The 15,795-nt window shown below is 39.6% G+C and overlaps 1 protein-coding gene and 1 pseudogene across 2 annotated transcripts in view; one reads left to right on the top strand and one right to left on the bottom strand.

Annotated features, from left to right (window-relative positions):
• The window catches only part of KCNQ1 (potassium voltage-gated channel subfamily Q member 1), a 336,495-nt gene that overhangs the window by 84,646 nt on the left and 236,054 nt on the right, over nucleotides 1-15,795 (top strand). The window lies entirely within an intron of this gene.
• Nucleotides 14,423-15,372, bottom strand: LOC108539048 (60S ribosomal protein L5 pseudogene; annotated as a pseudogene). Its single transcript, XR_001888260.1, has one exon. The product of XR_001888260.1 is annotated as a 60S ribosomal protein L5 pseudogene (transcript).

Genomic DNA, 15,795 nt, shown 5'->3' with positions numbered 1-15,795 from the left:
CTCTGTGCCTCAGTTTCCACCTCTGTGAAATCAGGATCCTAACTGTGCCTGCTCCCAGGACTCTTGTGTTGACTGAGTTAGAACATGTAAGTACTCACCCAGGGCCCAAATGCAGCAAACAGTCTTGTGTCTCTGTCTACTGCCAAATTGGCCCCAGGCTCTATCAACACCAGATCTGCTCTGCTCTCCTTCCAAACACTCGTACCACAAATCTAGGGGCTATTCTTTCTTTTAGTATCCTTAATATTGTATTACTTTCTAATATTCACTTTAACTTTACAGATGAGTAGAATGGAATAGATGTGTTTCAGTACAGAACTTTTTTATTATGTTTGCTTGGGCTCCCCTCCTCTCTGTTACCTATGTTGATAATCTAGGATTTGTTGTCTAACATTTTTCCTGATGTTCATATAATATTCAATGAAATAAAATACATGTGACATAATGAAGGCATTATCATTGTTTTCCAAACTCATGGGATCATATCACACCTGCTTTCTGCATCTTGTTTTTCTCAATCAGTAAAATAGTAAAAATGTCCCTAAGGCTGCTGGAACAATTTTATTTTGATTTAATTCAATCTCTAATTGAATTTTATTTCTATTTCAATTCTATTCTAAAATTTATAATCTCTGCTTAATTTCCTTTGGTGTACATATTCTGTGAGGTTCTCTATTGCTTAAAATTCATTTTGTTTCTGAACATAGGTTCTTGAACCTGTTTCTATGTACAGAACTTTTATTTCTATGTGATAAATTTCCAGAATGTATTCGTTTGCTAGGGCTGCCATAACAAAAATACCACAGGCTGGGTGGCTTAGATGGCAGACATTTATTTCTCACAATTCTGGAGGATAGAAGTCTGAGATCAAGGTGTCAGCAAGGTGGCTTTCCCTGAGGTCTCTCTCCTTGTCTTGCAGATGGCTGCCTTCTTCCTGTGTCATCACATGGTCGTTGCTCTGTGCACTTGCATCCCAGTGTTTCTCTGTGTGTCCAAATATCCTTTTCTTTAAGGGCACCCGTCACATTGGATTAGGGCCACCCTAACAGCCTCACTGTAGCTTCATCACCTCTTCAAAGGTCCTGTCTCCAAATATGGTGAGTCACATGCTGAGGTATTAAAGACTAGGGCTTCAGTTGCAAATCTTGTGGGACACAATTCAACCCATGACACAGGAATAGGCATGTTAATTTCAGTGATGTGGCCAGGTTGTTTTTCTTGGGTTGTCTGACCTTGAATTCCACAGGCAGGGTTCCTCTTTCCGGGCCGGCATTCCTGCCCACCCATCCTGGCAGAGTGACTTGTTGTCAGCCAAGTGGGGCAGAGTTTCTCCACTGTACCTCTATTGACATCTAGTGCCGGATAAGTCTTTGTTGAGGGAGGAAGTCCTGTCCATTGTAGGATGTTTAGCAGCATCTCTGGCCCCTACCAGGAAGCCAGCAGCACCCTTCCCTCAGTTATGACAACCAAAAACATCTCCACATGTTGCCACATGTCCCTGGAGGGCAAAATTGCCCCCAGTTGTGACCTGCTGGGCTAAGGTGGTCCCTCAGGATTCTTTCTTAAAACAAAACAAACTTTATTTGGCAATAATTTTGAACTACAGAAAAATTACAAGCATGAGATATAAAACACCTATATACCCTTCACTAAGACTTACCAGTTTACTAATTGTTACATTTTGCCACATTCACTTTATCATTTGAACCCCTTTCTCTACATTATATTCACATAACATGTTTTTCTGAAACATCTGTGAGTTGCATACTCCACAGCCCTTTGCCCCTAAACATTTTGCTGTGTATTTCTGAAAAATAAAGATATTATCTTTGAAAGCAAGAATACAGTTATCAACTTCTGCAATTAAACATCGATATAATACTTTGACCTAATTTAATGCCTATGTTCCGATTTTGTCAGTTGCCATGACAATGTCCTTTGTAGCATTTTTTCCTCCACTGAAAGATCCAGTTCAGGGTCAGTATTGCCTTTAGATGTGTCTCTTCAGTCGTCTTTAATCTGGAGCATTTCTAGTCTCCTTCTCTGTTATGACACTGATATTTTTGAAAGATACAGTCCTGCCACTTCTTGGGGGAGTTTGATGTTTCCTCAGGTTACATCCACGTTGTGTACTCTGTCAGTGACCTGATGTCCTTCTCAGTGTACCACATCCTGAGGCACACAGTGTATCTGCCCCTTATTGAAGATGTTATTTTGATCACCAAATTGAGGCATTATCCACTTTTCTACCCTACGGTTACTATATTTTGTCTTGCAACCAATAGAAAATCTGGGGGAGATTCTTTAAGGCCATGCATATACCCTGCTGTGTATCAAAAAAGTCTCTCCAGATTTAAATGCTTTTGGAAACCAGGCTTTACTGTGGTAGTTGCAAAAATGATAATTTTCCAACTCTAGCACCCCTTCTACGAAAGTATAGAAAGAAAAAAAAATACTGTCCCGTTGGAATGGTTACCTCATCGTGGTTTTGATTTGCATTTTCCTAATGATGCTGAGCGTTTTTCCATGTGCCTGGTGCTCAATTGTATATCTTCTTTAATGAAATATTTATTCAGATCTTTTATCCATTTTAAAATGACACTTTTAAGCTTTTATTTTAGACATTCACATGAAATGGTAAGAAATAATAGGGATCCCATGCACCCTTTAGTTAGTTTCCCTCAGTGGTAGCATCTTCTAAAACCATAGCACAATATGATAACCAGGATGTCAACAGTGAGAGTCAAGATACAGAGTGTTTCCATCACCACAAGGATTCCCATTGTTTGTCCTTTTACACCAACTTTCTCCCACCCTATTCCTCTAATCCCTGGCAACCACTAATCTGTTCTCTGATTCTGTAGTTTTATCTTTTCAAAAGTGCCACATAAATGGAATCACACCGTACACAATATCTTAGAAACTGAGTCTTTTGGCTCAGCATCATTCTCTGGATTCATTCAAGTTGTTTTGTATAGCGACAGTTCACTAAATTGTAGTGCTGAGTGGAATTTCATGATATGGACGTATACCCCAGTTTATTTAACTATTCCCTCATCCAAGGACATGTGGGTCATTTCCAGTTTGGGCTATTACAAATCATAGTAGGCTGAACAATGGCCCCCAAAGTAGCCAGGTCCTAACTCCTGGAACCTATGACTATTGCCTTCTGTGGCAAAGGGCACTCTGCAGATGTGTTAAATGAAGGACCTTGAGATGGAGAGATCATCCTGGATTGTCTGAGTGGGTCCAGTGTAATCACAAGGGTCCTTATAAGAGGGAGGCAGAAGCATATTTGACTATAGAAGAGAAAAAGGGTTACGTGGCCACGGAAGCAGGGGCAGGAAATGGTAATGTGATTTGAGGAAGGGGTCACAAACCAAGGAATGCAGGCAGCTTCCAGAAGAAAAGGCAAGGAAAGGGAAGCGGAGCCTCCAGAAGGAACCGGCCCTGCCGACACCTTGATTTTTAGTCCCTTAAGACTCTTTTCAGACTTCTGGCCTCTAGAACTGTTAAAAAAAAAAAAAAAAAAAAAGCTTGTGTTGTTTTAAGCCACTAAGTTTGTGGAAATGTATTACAGCAGCCATGGGAACCTTATACATTGATAAGGATGACATGAATATTCTTGTAAGGTTCTTGTGTGAACATAAGTTTTTATTTCTTTGGGATAAAAGCCCAAGCTGGTAACTGCTGAGTTATATGGCGGTTGCATGTTTAGTTTTATAAGAAACTACCAAACTGATCTTCCAGAGTGACCGCACCATTTCACATCCCCCATTCCTGCCAGCAATGCCTAAGTTATGTAGTTTCTCTGCATTCTTGCTGGTATTTGATGTTCACACTGGTTTTCATTTTATCCATTCAGATAGGTGGGTAGTGAGATCTCACTGTGGTTTACACGCACATTTCCTCATTAGGATGATACTGAACATCTTTTCATGTGCCTGTTTGCCATTTTTATGTTCTATTCAGTGAAATTCTTATTGATACCATTTTCCCATTTCCCAATTAGACTTTTTGTTACTGTCGAGTTTTGGGAGATATTTATATATTCTAGACACTTATACTAAGCCAGAAACAGGGTGCAAATATTTTACTCATTGTAGCTTTCATTGTCATCATCTCAACAGGGTACTTTTATAGAGCAAACATTTTAAAATTTGATGAGATTCAATGTATCCTTTTTATGGATTGCACTTCTGATGTCAGGTCTAAGAAGACTTTGGCCCTGGACCCCAAATATTTTCTCCCATACCTTTTTTCTAACAGCCTTGTGGAGATAATAGTTTACATACATACAATTCACCCATTTTAAGAGTATGATTGAATGGTTTTTACTATAGGCATACCTCGGAGATATTGTGGTTCGGCTCCAGCACACTGCAATAAAGCAAATATTGCAATAAAGCAAGTCACACAAATTTTTTGGTTTACCACTGCATATAAAAGTTATGTTTATATTGTAGTCTATTAAGTGTGCAATAGCCCCATGTCTAGGAAAACAATGTGCCTACCTTAATTGAAAAACACTTTATTGCTAAAAAATGCTGACCCAGAATGAAGTGAGCACATGTTGTTGGAAAAATGGCACTGATAGACTTGCTCAATGCAGGCTTACCACACACATTTAATTTTTAAAAAACACAATATCCACAAAGTGCAATAAAGTGAAGTGTGCCTGTGTATCCCCAGAGCTGTGCAACTGCCACTCCAGTTTGAGAACATTTTCATCATTCCAAAAAGAAACCCAGTGCCTTTTAAATATCACCCCCAAACCCACTATTCCATCCCCCTCAGCCCTAGGCAATAACTAATCTTTCTCTCTATGGATTTGCCTATTCTGGACATTTTATATAAATTGAATCATACAATGTATGGTCCTTTGTGACTGGTTGGTTTCACTTAGCATCATGTTTTTAAGGTTCGTACTTCATCCTTTTTTTTTTTTTTTTTTTTTTTTTCTGAGACGGAGTCTCACTCTGTTGCCCAGGCTGGAGTGCAGTGGCGCGATATCGGCTCACTGCAACCTCTGCCTCCCGGGTTCAAGCAATTCACCCGCCTCAGCCTCCCAAGTAGTTGGGATTACAGGCACACACCACCAAGCCTGGCTAATTTTTGTATTTTTAGTAGTGACGGGGTTTCGCCATGTTAGCCAGGCTGCTCTCGAACTCCTGACCTCAGGTGATCTGCCCGCCTTGGCCTCCTAACCTGCTGGGACCACAGGTGTGAGCCACTGCATCCAGTCCTTGTGCTTCATTCTTTAATGAATGAATAATCTACCATCGTACGATATACAATGAATAAACATTTTGTTTATCCATTCATTTGTTGATAAGCATTTTAGATTGTTTCCACATTTTGACTACTAGGAAAAATGCTTCTAGAACACGTGAATATGGGTTTTTGTGTGGACATGTGTCTTCATATCTCTTGGGCATGAAAGAGATATGAAAGGCTGGGTGTGGTGGTGGCTCACGCCTGTAATCCCAACACTTTGGGAGGCCGAGGCAGGTAGATCACCTAAGGTCAGGAGTTCGAGACCAGCCTGGCCAACATGGTGAAACGCCATCTCTACTAAAAATACAAAAATTAGCTGGGCGTGGTGGCAAGTGCCTGTAATTCCTGCTACTCGGGAGGCTCAGGCAGGAGAATTGCTTGAACCCAGGAGGAAGAGGTTGCAGTGAGCTGAGACCATGCCATTGCACTCCAGCCTGGGCAACAGAGCAAGACTCCATTTCAAAAAAAAGAGAAAGGGATATGAAAACACATGGGAATGGAAAGCTGAGTCAGATGATAACTTTTTTTTTTTTTTTTTGAGACGGAGTCTTGCTCTGTCGCCAAGCTGGAGAGCAGTGGTGCGATCTCAGCTCACTGCAACTTCCGCCTCCTGGGTTCAAGCGATTCCCCTGCCTCAGCCTCCCAAATAGCTGGGATTACAGGCACATGTCACCATGCCCAGCTAATTTTTTGTATTTTAGTAGAGATGGGGTTTCACCATGTTGTCCAAGATGGTCTCGATCTCCTGACCTTGTGATCCACCCACCTCGGCCTCCCAAAGAGCTGGGATTACAGGTGTGAGCCATAGCACCCGGCCGATAACTATCTTTTTGAAGAACTGACCAATTATTTCCAAAGTGGGTGCATCATTTTACATTCTCACCACCAGCATATGAGCACTGTGCAATTTCTCCACATCCTCACCAACACTTGCTATTATCTTTTTTCAATTACAGCCATCTTAGTGGTTATTAACTGGTANTTTCCTTTCTTTTTTTTTTGAGACGGAGTCTTGCTCTGTCGCCAAGCTGGAGAGCAGTGGTGCGATCTCAGCTCACTGCAACTTCCGCCTCCTGGGTTCAAGCGATTCCCCTGCCTCAGCCTCCCAAATAGCTGGGATTACAGGCACATGTCACCATGCCCAGCTAATTTTTTGTATTTTAGTAGAGATGGGGTTTCACCATGTTGTCCAAGATGGTCTCGATCTCCTGACCTTGTGATCCACCCACCTCGGCCTCCCAAAGAGCTGGGATTACAGGTGTGAGCCATAGCACCCGGCCGATAACTATCTTTTGAAGAACTGACCAATTATTTCCAAAGTGGGTGCATCATTTTACATTCTCACCACCAGCATATGAGCACTGTGCAATTTCTCCACATCCTCACCAACACTTGCTATTATCTTTTTTCAATTACAGCCATCTTAGTGGTTATTAACTGGTACCTCCTTTTGGGTTTGATTTACATTTTCCTATGACTAATCATGTTGAGCATCTTTTCATGTGTTTGTTGACTATATATACGTCATCACTGAAGAAATGTCTATTCCAATTCTTCATCCATTCTTTAAGTTGAGATATTTGTCTTTTTGTTTTTGAGTTGTAAGAGTTATTTATATATCCAGTAACAAGTCCCCTATCAGATAAATTATTTGCAAATATTTTCTCCCATCTGTAGGTTGTCTTTTCACTTTCTTTAAGATGTCTTTTGAAGCACAAAAGTTTTAATTTTATGAAGTCCAATATATCTACTTTTTTTCTTTTGTTCCTTGTTCTTTGGTGTTATATCTAAGAAATCTCTGCCAAATCCAAGGTCATAAAGATTTACCCTTATGTTTACTCTAAGAATTTTATAGCTTTATCTGTTATGTATTTATGTCTCTGATCCACTTTGAGTTAATTTTTGTATATGATGTGGAGTGGTCCAATTTATTTTTCTCATGTGGATATCAATTGTTTCAACACTATTTGTTCAAAAGACTATTCTTTCCACATTGAATGTTCTTGGCATCCTTGTCAAAAATCAATTGACCATAGATGCATGGCTCCATTTTTACACTCGATTCTATTCCCTTGGTCTATATATCTATCTCATGCCAGTATCACATTTTCTTGAATACTGTTGCTTTGTAGTCATTTTGGAGATCAGGAAGTGTGAAGCCTCCAACTTTTCTTTTTCAAAATTGTTGCTATTCTGGGTCCTTTGCATTTTCATATGAAGTTTAACATCAGTTTATTATTCTACAAAGAAACCAGCTGAGATTCTGGTAAGGATTGTGTTGAATTTGTAGATCAACACAATTCTGGGAGTGTTGCCATCTTAACAATATTAAGTCTTCTAGTCTATGAGCATGTAATGTCTTTCCATTTATTTGTATCTTCTTTTCTTTCAACAGTGTTTTGTAATTTTCAGAGGATAAACTTTGTGCTTCTTTTGTTAAATTTATTCCCAAGGTATTTTATTTTCTTTAATATGGTAAAAATATACATAAAATCTACTATTTTACCCATTTTAGGTATATAGTTATGTGGCATTAAGTAAATTTGCACTGTTGTGCTTTACTCTTTTTTGAGGTTGTTGTACATGGAATTGTTGTCTTAATTATATTTTCAGATTGTTTTTTGACAGTGTGTAGAAATACAATTGATTTTTATATACTGATTTTGTCTCCTGCAACCTTACTGAACTCATTAGTTATAATTGCTTCACAATGGATTCCTTGGGGTTTTCTGTATACAACAGTGATATGGTTTGGATGTTTGGTCCCTCCAAATCTCATATTAAAATGATTTCCAATGTTGGAGGTGGGGTCTGGTGGGAGGTGTTTGGATCATGCATGGAGCCCTCATGAATGGCTTGGTACCATCCCCATGGTAATCAGCGAGTTCTGTGGTAGTTTATGCTAAGAGCTGGTTGTTTAAAGAACCTGCCACCTCCCTCCACCTTGCTCCTGTTCTTGCCATGTGATATGCCTGCCCCTCTGCCTTTCGCCATGATTGTAAGCTTCTTGAGGCCCTCACCAGGAGCAGGTGCTGGTGCCGTATTTCCTGTATAGCCTGAAGAACTGTGAGCCAATTAAAATCTTCTTTATAAATTACCCAGCCTCGGGTGTTCCTTTATAGTAATGCAAAACTGAACTAACACAAAGATTATGCCATCTCCAAGTAGTTTTACTTCTTCTTTCCAGTCTGGGTTATTTCTCTTCCCAAATTGTCCTGGATAGAACACTCAGTAAATGTTGAATAGAAGTAGAAAAAGCAGATCTCTTTGTCTGCTTCCTGATCTTAATGGGGAAACATTTAGTCATTGCTATTAAGTATGATATTAACTGTGATTTTTAATAGATGGCCTTTATCAGGTTGAGGATGTTCCCTTCTATTCCTAGTATACTGAGTATGGCTTTTTCTCCCATCATGGAAGGGTATTGAATTTTATTACCCAAATGCTTTTCTGTGTCTTTTATTCTATCATTAATTGCTATAGATGGAATGTGTGTTTCCTCACAATGTATATGTTGAAATCCTAACCCCCAATGTTGGTATTAGGAGGTGAGGCCTTTGGGAAGTGGTTAGGTCATGAGGGTGGAGACCTCATGGAAGGGATTAGTGCCCTCGTAAAAGAGACCTCAGTGAGCTCCTTTTTTTTTCTTCCATCATATGAGGACACAAGAAGACAATTGTTCATGAACCAAAAAGTGGGTCCTCACCAGACGCTGAATCTGCCAGTGCCTTGACCTTGAACTTCCAAGCCTGTAAAATTGCAAAAAAATAAATTTCTGTGTTTATAAGCCACCAGTTCATGGTATTTTGTTATAACAATCTGAACAGACTGACAGAAATCATGATGTTTTGTCTTTTATTCTATTGATAATGGTGCATTACATTAATTGATTTTCAGATGTTAATTCAACCTTGCATTCCTGAAATAAGTCCCATTTGATTATAATGTATAATCCCTTTAAAACACTGCTTGATTTTACTTGCTAGTATTTTGTTGAGGGTTTTGAGTGTTTTACATCATTTTCATCACAGTTATTGTAACGAAATACAAAAATCAATAGTATTTCTATATGCTGTCAAAAACAATCTGAAAATATAATTAAGAAAACAATCCCATTTACAACATCAAGAAAGAATAAAGCACAATAGTGTGGATTTACCTAATGCCACAGAACTATATACCTAAAATGGGTAAAATAAATGTTATAAGTTCTCTTTTCATGTTTTTGTCTGATTTTGGTGTCAGGGTGATACTGGACTCAAAGAATGTATTGGAAAATTTTCCTCCCTTCTTTTTTTTTTTTTTTTTTTTTTTTTTTGTTGTTGTTGGAAGAGTTCATAAAGAATTTATATTCTTTAGATATTTGGCCATCTGGCCCTCTTGGGCTTTTCTTTTTAACTAGCGTTCTGATAACGAATTCAATCTCTTTAACTTGTTATAGATCCATTCACATTTTCTGCTTATTTCTTAGTCAGTTTTCATCTTTCTAGGTATTTGTCCATTTCATCTAAGTTGCGTAATTTATTGGCACAAAATTGTTCATAGTATTCCTTCACAGTCCTTTTTATTTCTGTCAGGTTGGTAGTATACTTCCCTCATTCATTCCTTTTTCCTTTTCTTTTTCAGAAACAGAGTCTCTCTCTGTTGCCCAGGCTGGAATAGAGTGGTGTAATCATAGCTCACTGTAACCTTGATCTAGTCTCAAGTGATCCTTGCCCCTTACTTTATGATAGGTGTGCACCACAACATCAGCTGTTTTTCAAAAAATACTTTGTAGAGATAGGGTCTTGCTTTGTTGCACAGGCTATTCTTGAACTCCTGGCCACAAGCAATTCTCCTGCCTTGGCCTCCCAAATTGCTGGGCTAACAGGGGTGAGCCACTGCAGCTAGCCTCTTTTTTCTCCTTTAATTTGTAAAACTGCCATTCATTTTTGATTTTAGTAATTTGAGTTTTCTCTATCCCCCTTCGCCTCATGCACTTCCCCTCTCTCTTTCCTCCTCCCCCTTTCTCCCTTTCTTTTCTTCTCCCTCTCCCTCTCTCTCACCAATCTATCAAAGGTTTGTTAATTTTGCTGATCTTTTCAAAGAACAAAGTTTTGGATTTGTTGACTTTATTATTTTTATATTCCATATTTTATTTCTACTCTAATATTTATTATTTTTTTTTCTACTTGCTTTAGGTTTAGTTTGCTCTTCTTTTTCTAGTTTCCTGAGGTGGGGAGTTGGCTTATTGATTTGAAGCCTTATTTTTTGATACAGGCATTCATAGCTATAAAATTCCATCTCTGCACTGCTTTAAAAGTATCCCATAAGTTCTGTTATGTTGTATCTTCATTTTCATTAATCTCAAAGTACGTTTAATTTCCCTTGTGAATTCTTTCACCCATTGATTATTTAAGAATGTAGTGTTGTTTAATTTCCACATGTGTATGTTTCCCTAATTTCTCTGCTACTGGGTTCTACTTTTATTCCATTATATTCAGAAAAAAATACCTTGTATTATTTCAATCCTTTTAAATTTATGGAGGTTTGTTTTGTGACTTACCATATGGTCCTTCTTGAAGAATGTTTCATGTGCACTTGAAAATACTGTATATTCAATGTTGGTTGTTGGGTGAAGTGCTCTATAATTACCTTTTGAATCTAGTTGGTTTATGGTGTTGCTCATATCTTCTATTTCCTTATTGATCTTCTTCTTCTACTACACATTATTGAAAGTGGAGTGTTGAAGTCTCCAACTGCTATTGTTGAATTGACTATTTCTCTGTTCAGTTCTGTCAGTTTTTGCTTCATATGTTTTAGTTCTATTGTTAGGTGAATATATGTTTGTAATCATATCTTCTCATGAATTGACATTTTATTATGAGATATCATGTTTAACTTCAGTAACATTCTTAATTTAAAGTCTCCTTTGACTTTATTATAGCACTTCAGGTTACTTATGATTGCTGCTTACATGATATATATTTTTCCATCCTTTTACTTTCAGTCAGCAGTTTTCATCTAAAGTATGCCTCATATAGATGGAATACAGATGGATCCTGTTTTTCAAATCCGGTCTGACAATTCCTGCCTTTGATTAGATTGTGTAATCCATTCACATTTAATGTTATTACTGATATAGTTAGATTTACATCCTCAGTTTTACTTTTTGTCTTTTCTATGTACTATTTCTTGTTCCTCTATTTCTCCTTTGCTGCTTTCTTTTCCATCTAGTGAATATTTTCTAATATAAATTTTCATTTATGATTCTCCAATATTCTATTTGTTATTAGTGTTTGCTCTAGGGCTTACCTTATGTAAGCCCTATGTCTCAAAATTTACTTCATATTTATATTAATCCTGGTGAGATATAGAAGTTATTCCTGTATGAGTTTATTCAGTTTTACCACTTTTGTGGTATTATTGTTACATATATTACATCTTTATTATGCACTATTATAATCGTATTATATAATGATACATATTTAAAGAAGGTGAAAGGAGAGCAAGTATATATTTCTAGTTTCTGTTTTATTAACCTCCTTATATCATATGTTTGATCTACTTTTTTGGTTTTTATGGATTTGAGTTACCAACTGGTAGCACTTCCTTACTCTAGAACAGCTTTGCTCCTATTTACCTCCTTACTCTTTGCTTTTGGATATATGTGAACTTACTAGGAGCACTTGCTTTTTGCCTGAAGAACTTCCTCTAGTAGTTCTTACAAAGCTGGTCTGCTAACAAGGAATTCTGTTTTTGTTTATCTATAAATGTTTTATTTTGCCTTATTTTGAAAGAAACTTTTCTGGATACAGTATTCTTGGATTCTTGGTCGACTTTTTTTTTTTTTTTTTTTTTTTTTACTTTGAGCACTTTGGATATGTTACCCCACTACTTTCTGGGTACCACTGTTTCTGACGAAAAGTCAGCTCCACATTTGTCTCCCTGACACCAGAACAGGGAAGGGTATTAAGCGGAGTGCCACATAGCCTCACCTCCCACCATCTCATCCAGCAGTAGTGGTTGGGTAATAGTTCGGTACCCCCCACATAGCCTCACCTCCCACCATCTCATCCAGCAGTAGTGGTTGGGTAATAGTTCGGTACCCCCCACATAGCCTCACCTCCCACCATCTCATCCAGCAGTCGTGGTTGGGTAATAGTTCGGTACCCCCCACATAGCCTCACCTCCCACCATCTCATCCAGCAGTCGTGGTTGGGTAATAGTTCGGTACCCCCCACATAGCCTCACCTCCCACCATCTCATCCAGCAGTCGTGGTTGGGTAATAGTTCGGTACCCCCCACATAGCCTCACCTCCCACCATCTCATCCAGCAGTCGTGGTTGGGTAATAGTTCGGTACCCCCCACATAGCCTCACCTCCCACCATCTCATCCAGCAGTCGTGGTTGGGTAATAGTTCGGTACCCCCCACATAGCCTCACCTCCCACCATCTCATCCAGCAGTCGTGGTTGGGTAATAGTTCGGTACCCCCCACATAGCCTCACCTCCCACCATCTCATCCAGCAGTCGTGGTTGGGTAATAGTTCGGTACCCCCCACATAGCCTCACCTCCCACCATCTCATCCAGCAGTCGTGGTTGGGTAATAGTTCGGTACCCCCCACATAGCCTCACCTCCCACCATCTCATCCAGCAGTCGTGGTTGGGTAATAGTTCGGTACCCCCCACATAGCCTCACCTCCCACCATCTCATCCAGCAGTCGTGGTTGGGTAATAGTTCGGTACCCCCCACATAGCCTCACCTCCCACCATCTCATCCAGCAGTCGTGGTTGGGTAATAGTTCGGTACCCCCCACATAGCCTCACCTCCCACCATCTCATCCAGCAGTCGTGGTTGGGTAATAGTTCGGTACCCCCCACATAGCCTCACCTCCCACCATCTCATCCAGCAGTCGTGGTTGGGTAATAGTTCGGTACCCCCCACATAGCCTCACCTCCCACCATCTCATCCAGCAGTCGTGGTTGGGTAATAGTTCGGTACCCCCCACATAGCCTCACCTCCCACCATCTCATCCAGCAGTCGTGGTTGGGTAATAGTTCGGTACCCCCCACATAGCCTCACCTCCCACCATCTCATCCAGCAGTAGTGGTTGGGTAATAGTTCAGTACCCCCCACATAGCCTCACCTCCCACCATCTCATCCAGCAGTAGTGGTTGGGTAATAGTTCAGTACCCCACTCTGAATAATTGATAGAACAACAAGACAGAAAATCAACAAGGATATGAAAGAGTTCGTACTATTATTGTTAAATTGTCTATTATTGTTGAATTGCCTGTTTCTCTCTTCAGTTCTGACAGTTGTATTTCATATACTTTAGGGCTGTGTTTTTAGCTGTTATAAATTTTTTATTTATGATTTTTGTTTACGATTTCTATTTCTTCCTGTTAAATTTTCTCTCTTGTAAACATTGTAAAATGTTTCTCAACATCTCTAATAACGTGGCTTGTTTTTAAAGTCTATTTTGTCTGATTTTATTTATTTTATTTTATTTTTGGGATGCAGTCTCACTCTGTCGCCCAGGCTGAAGTGCAAGTAGCGTGATCTTGGCTCACTGCAACCTCCACCTCCCGGATTCAAGTGGTTCTCCTGTCTCAGCATCCCAAGTAGCTGGGACTATAGGCATCTGCCACCATGCCCAGCTAATTTTTAGTCGAGACAGGGTTTCACCATGCTGGCCAGGCTGGTCTTGAACTCCTGACCTCGAGTGCTCTGTCTGCTTCGGCCTCCCAGAATGCTGGGATTACAGGTGTGAGCCACTGCACCTAGCCAATTTTGTCTGATTTTAGTGCAGTCACTCTAGCTTTCATATTACTGTTTGCATGTCATCTTTTTCCATCATTTTACTTTCAACTATGTCTTTGAATCTAAAGTGTGACTCTTGCAGACCATATATATTTGGATCCTGCTTTTAAGGCAGTCTGGCAATCTCTGCCCTTTATTGAGTTTTTAATTCACTTATATGTAATATAATTATTGATGCTGAAGGATTTATATCTACCATGTTGTTATTTATTTTCTATGTCTCATATCACTTTTGTTCCTCTCTTCCTCCTTTACTGCTTTCTGCATGTTGAATAGATATGTTCTAGAGTACCATTTTAATTCCTTTATTAGTTTATTTCCCCCATTCATTTTTTTTTTCTGTCCATAAGTTTATTGCCTGTATCTGAAAAATCATCATAGAAAATTGTTTGGTTTAGCTCTCAGCAGCCCGCTCCTGAGCTCTGAAGAAGCTTGCCTTCTTTTGAGCTACCCGATCCTTCTTCTGAGCAAGGGACATTTTGGGACAGTTCCACCTCTTCTTTTTAACTTCTTTCTTGGGCTTCTTTTCATAGACTGGATTCTCTCATATTGCAGCATGAGCTTTCTTATACATCTCCTCCATCATGTCTGGAGTTATGCTGTTCTTTATGTATTGAGAGAACTGTTTCTTGTAAGCATCTTCATCTTCTTCCATTAAGTAGCACATGTAATCTGCAGCATTCTGGCCCATGATGTGCTTCCAGTGTACTTCTGCATTAAATTCCTTGCTTTCAGAATCATAACCAGGGAATCGTTTGGTACTGTGAGGGATAGACAAGCCTCCATCCACAGCTCCCTTCAGGGCGCCAAAAACTTTATTGCCAGTGGTAGTTCTGGCAAGGCCTGCATCCAAATAGCAGGTAAAGGCACCTGGCTGACCATCAATGCTTTCCACATTGTATTCATCGCCAGTCACCTCCACTTGGCCTTTATAGATCTTGTCCATGCCAAACCTATTGAGAAGCCTGCGGGCCAGCAGCAGGCCAGTACAATATGCTGCAGCATAATTTGTCAGGCCAACCTTCCCACCGTATTTTGGCAGTTCGTGGGCATATGCTGCGCAGACTATCATTATCTCCCTCTATACGGGCATAAGCAATCTGACAAATGATATCTCTGTTTGTTACACGAACTATCATCCTGTATTTGGGTGTGTTGTATTTATTTTTATCCTGTATCACCAAGAGTTTGTGAGCATAGTAATCAGTTTTACCCTCTCATCGTCTTCTAAATTTCACTTGGTATCTCTTAAAGTAGGCCTTATTCTTAACAACTTTAACAAACCCCATCCTGCGGAACTGAGACCCGCATCCGCAGCTCAACAGAGACCTGCAGGCCCAGCAGCGCTGTGGCGGGGGAAGGGTCCCCTATTTTTAAAGTGTAATCTGGAGGTTACAATAAGCAGCTTAAGCAAAAACAATCTGCTTCAGGTTAATAATCTACTCAAATATTTTTGTCTGCCCTTTTCTCTTCTCTCCTTCTGAGTACTCTTATTAACACATATGTTGTTACTCCTTAATTCCACATATGTTTTCTACTCTTAATTACATGTATATTACAACTTAATTACACATACATTGTTACACATCCTGTTAGGACGGAGTTCCCCAACCCTAGGGCCATGGACTGGTACCAGTCTGTGGCCTATTAGAAACTGGGCCACACAGCAGGAGGTGAGCAGTGGGGAAGCAAGCATTACTGCCTGAGCTCTG

This window comes from Rhinopithecus bieti, unplaced genomic scaffold (genome assembly GCF_001698545.2).
Source record: "Rhinopithecus bieti isolate Rb0 unplaced genomic scaffold, ASM169854v2 scaffold_1014, whole genome shotgun sequence".
NCBI classification, from domain to species: domain Eukaryota; kingdom Metazoa; phylum Chordata; class Mammalia; order Primates; family Cercopithecidae; genus Rhinopithecus; species Rhinopithecus bieti.
Note: the sequence above shows the minus strand (reverse complement) of the source record. Positions and strands in the feature narration are given on the sequence as shown.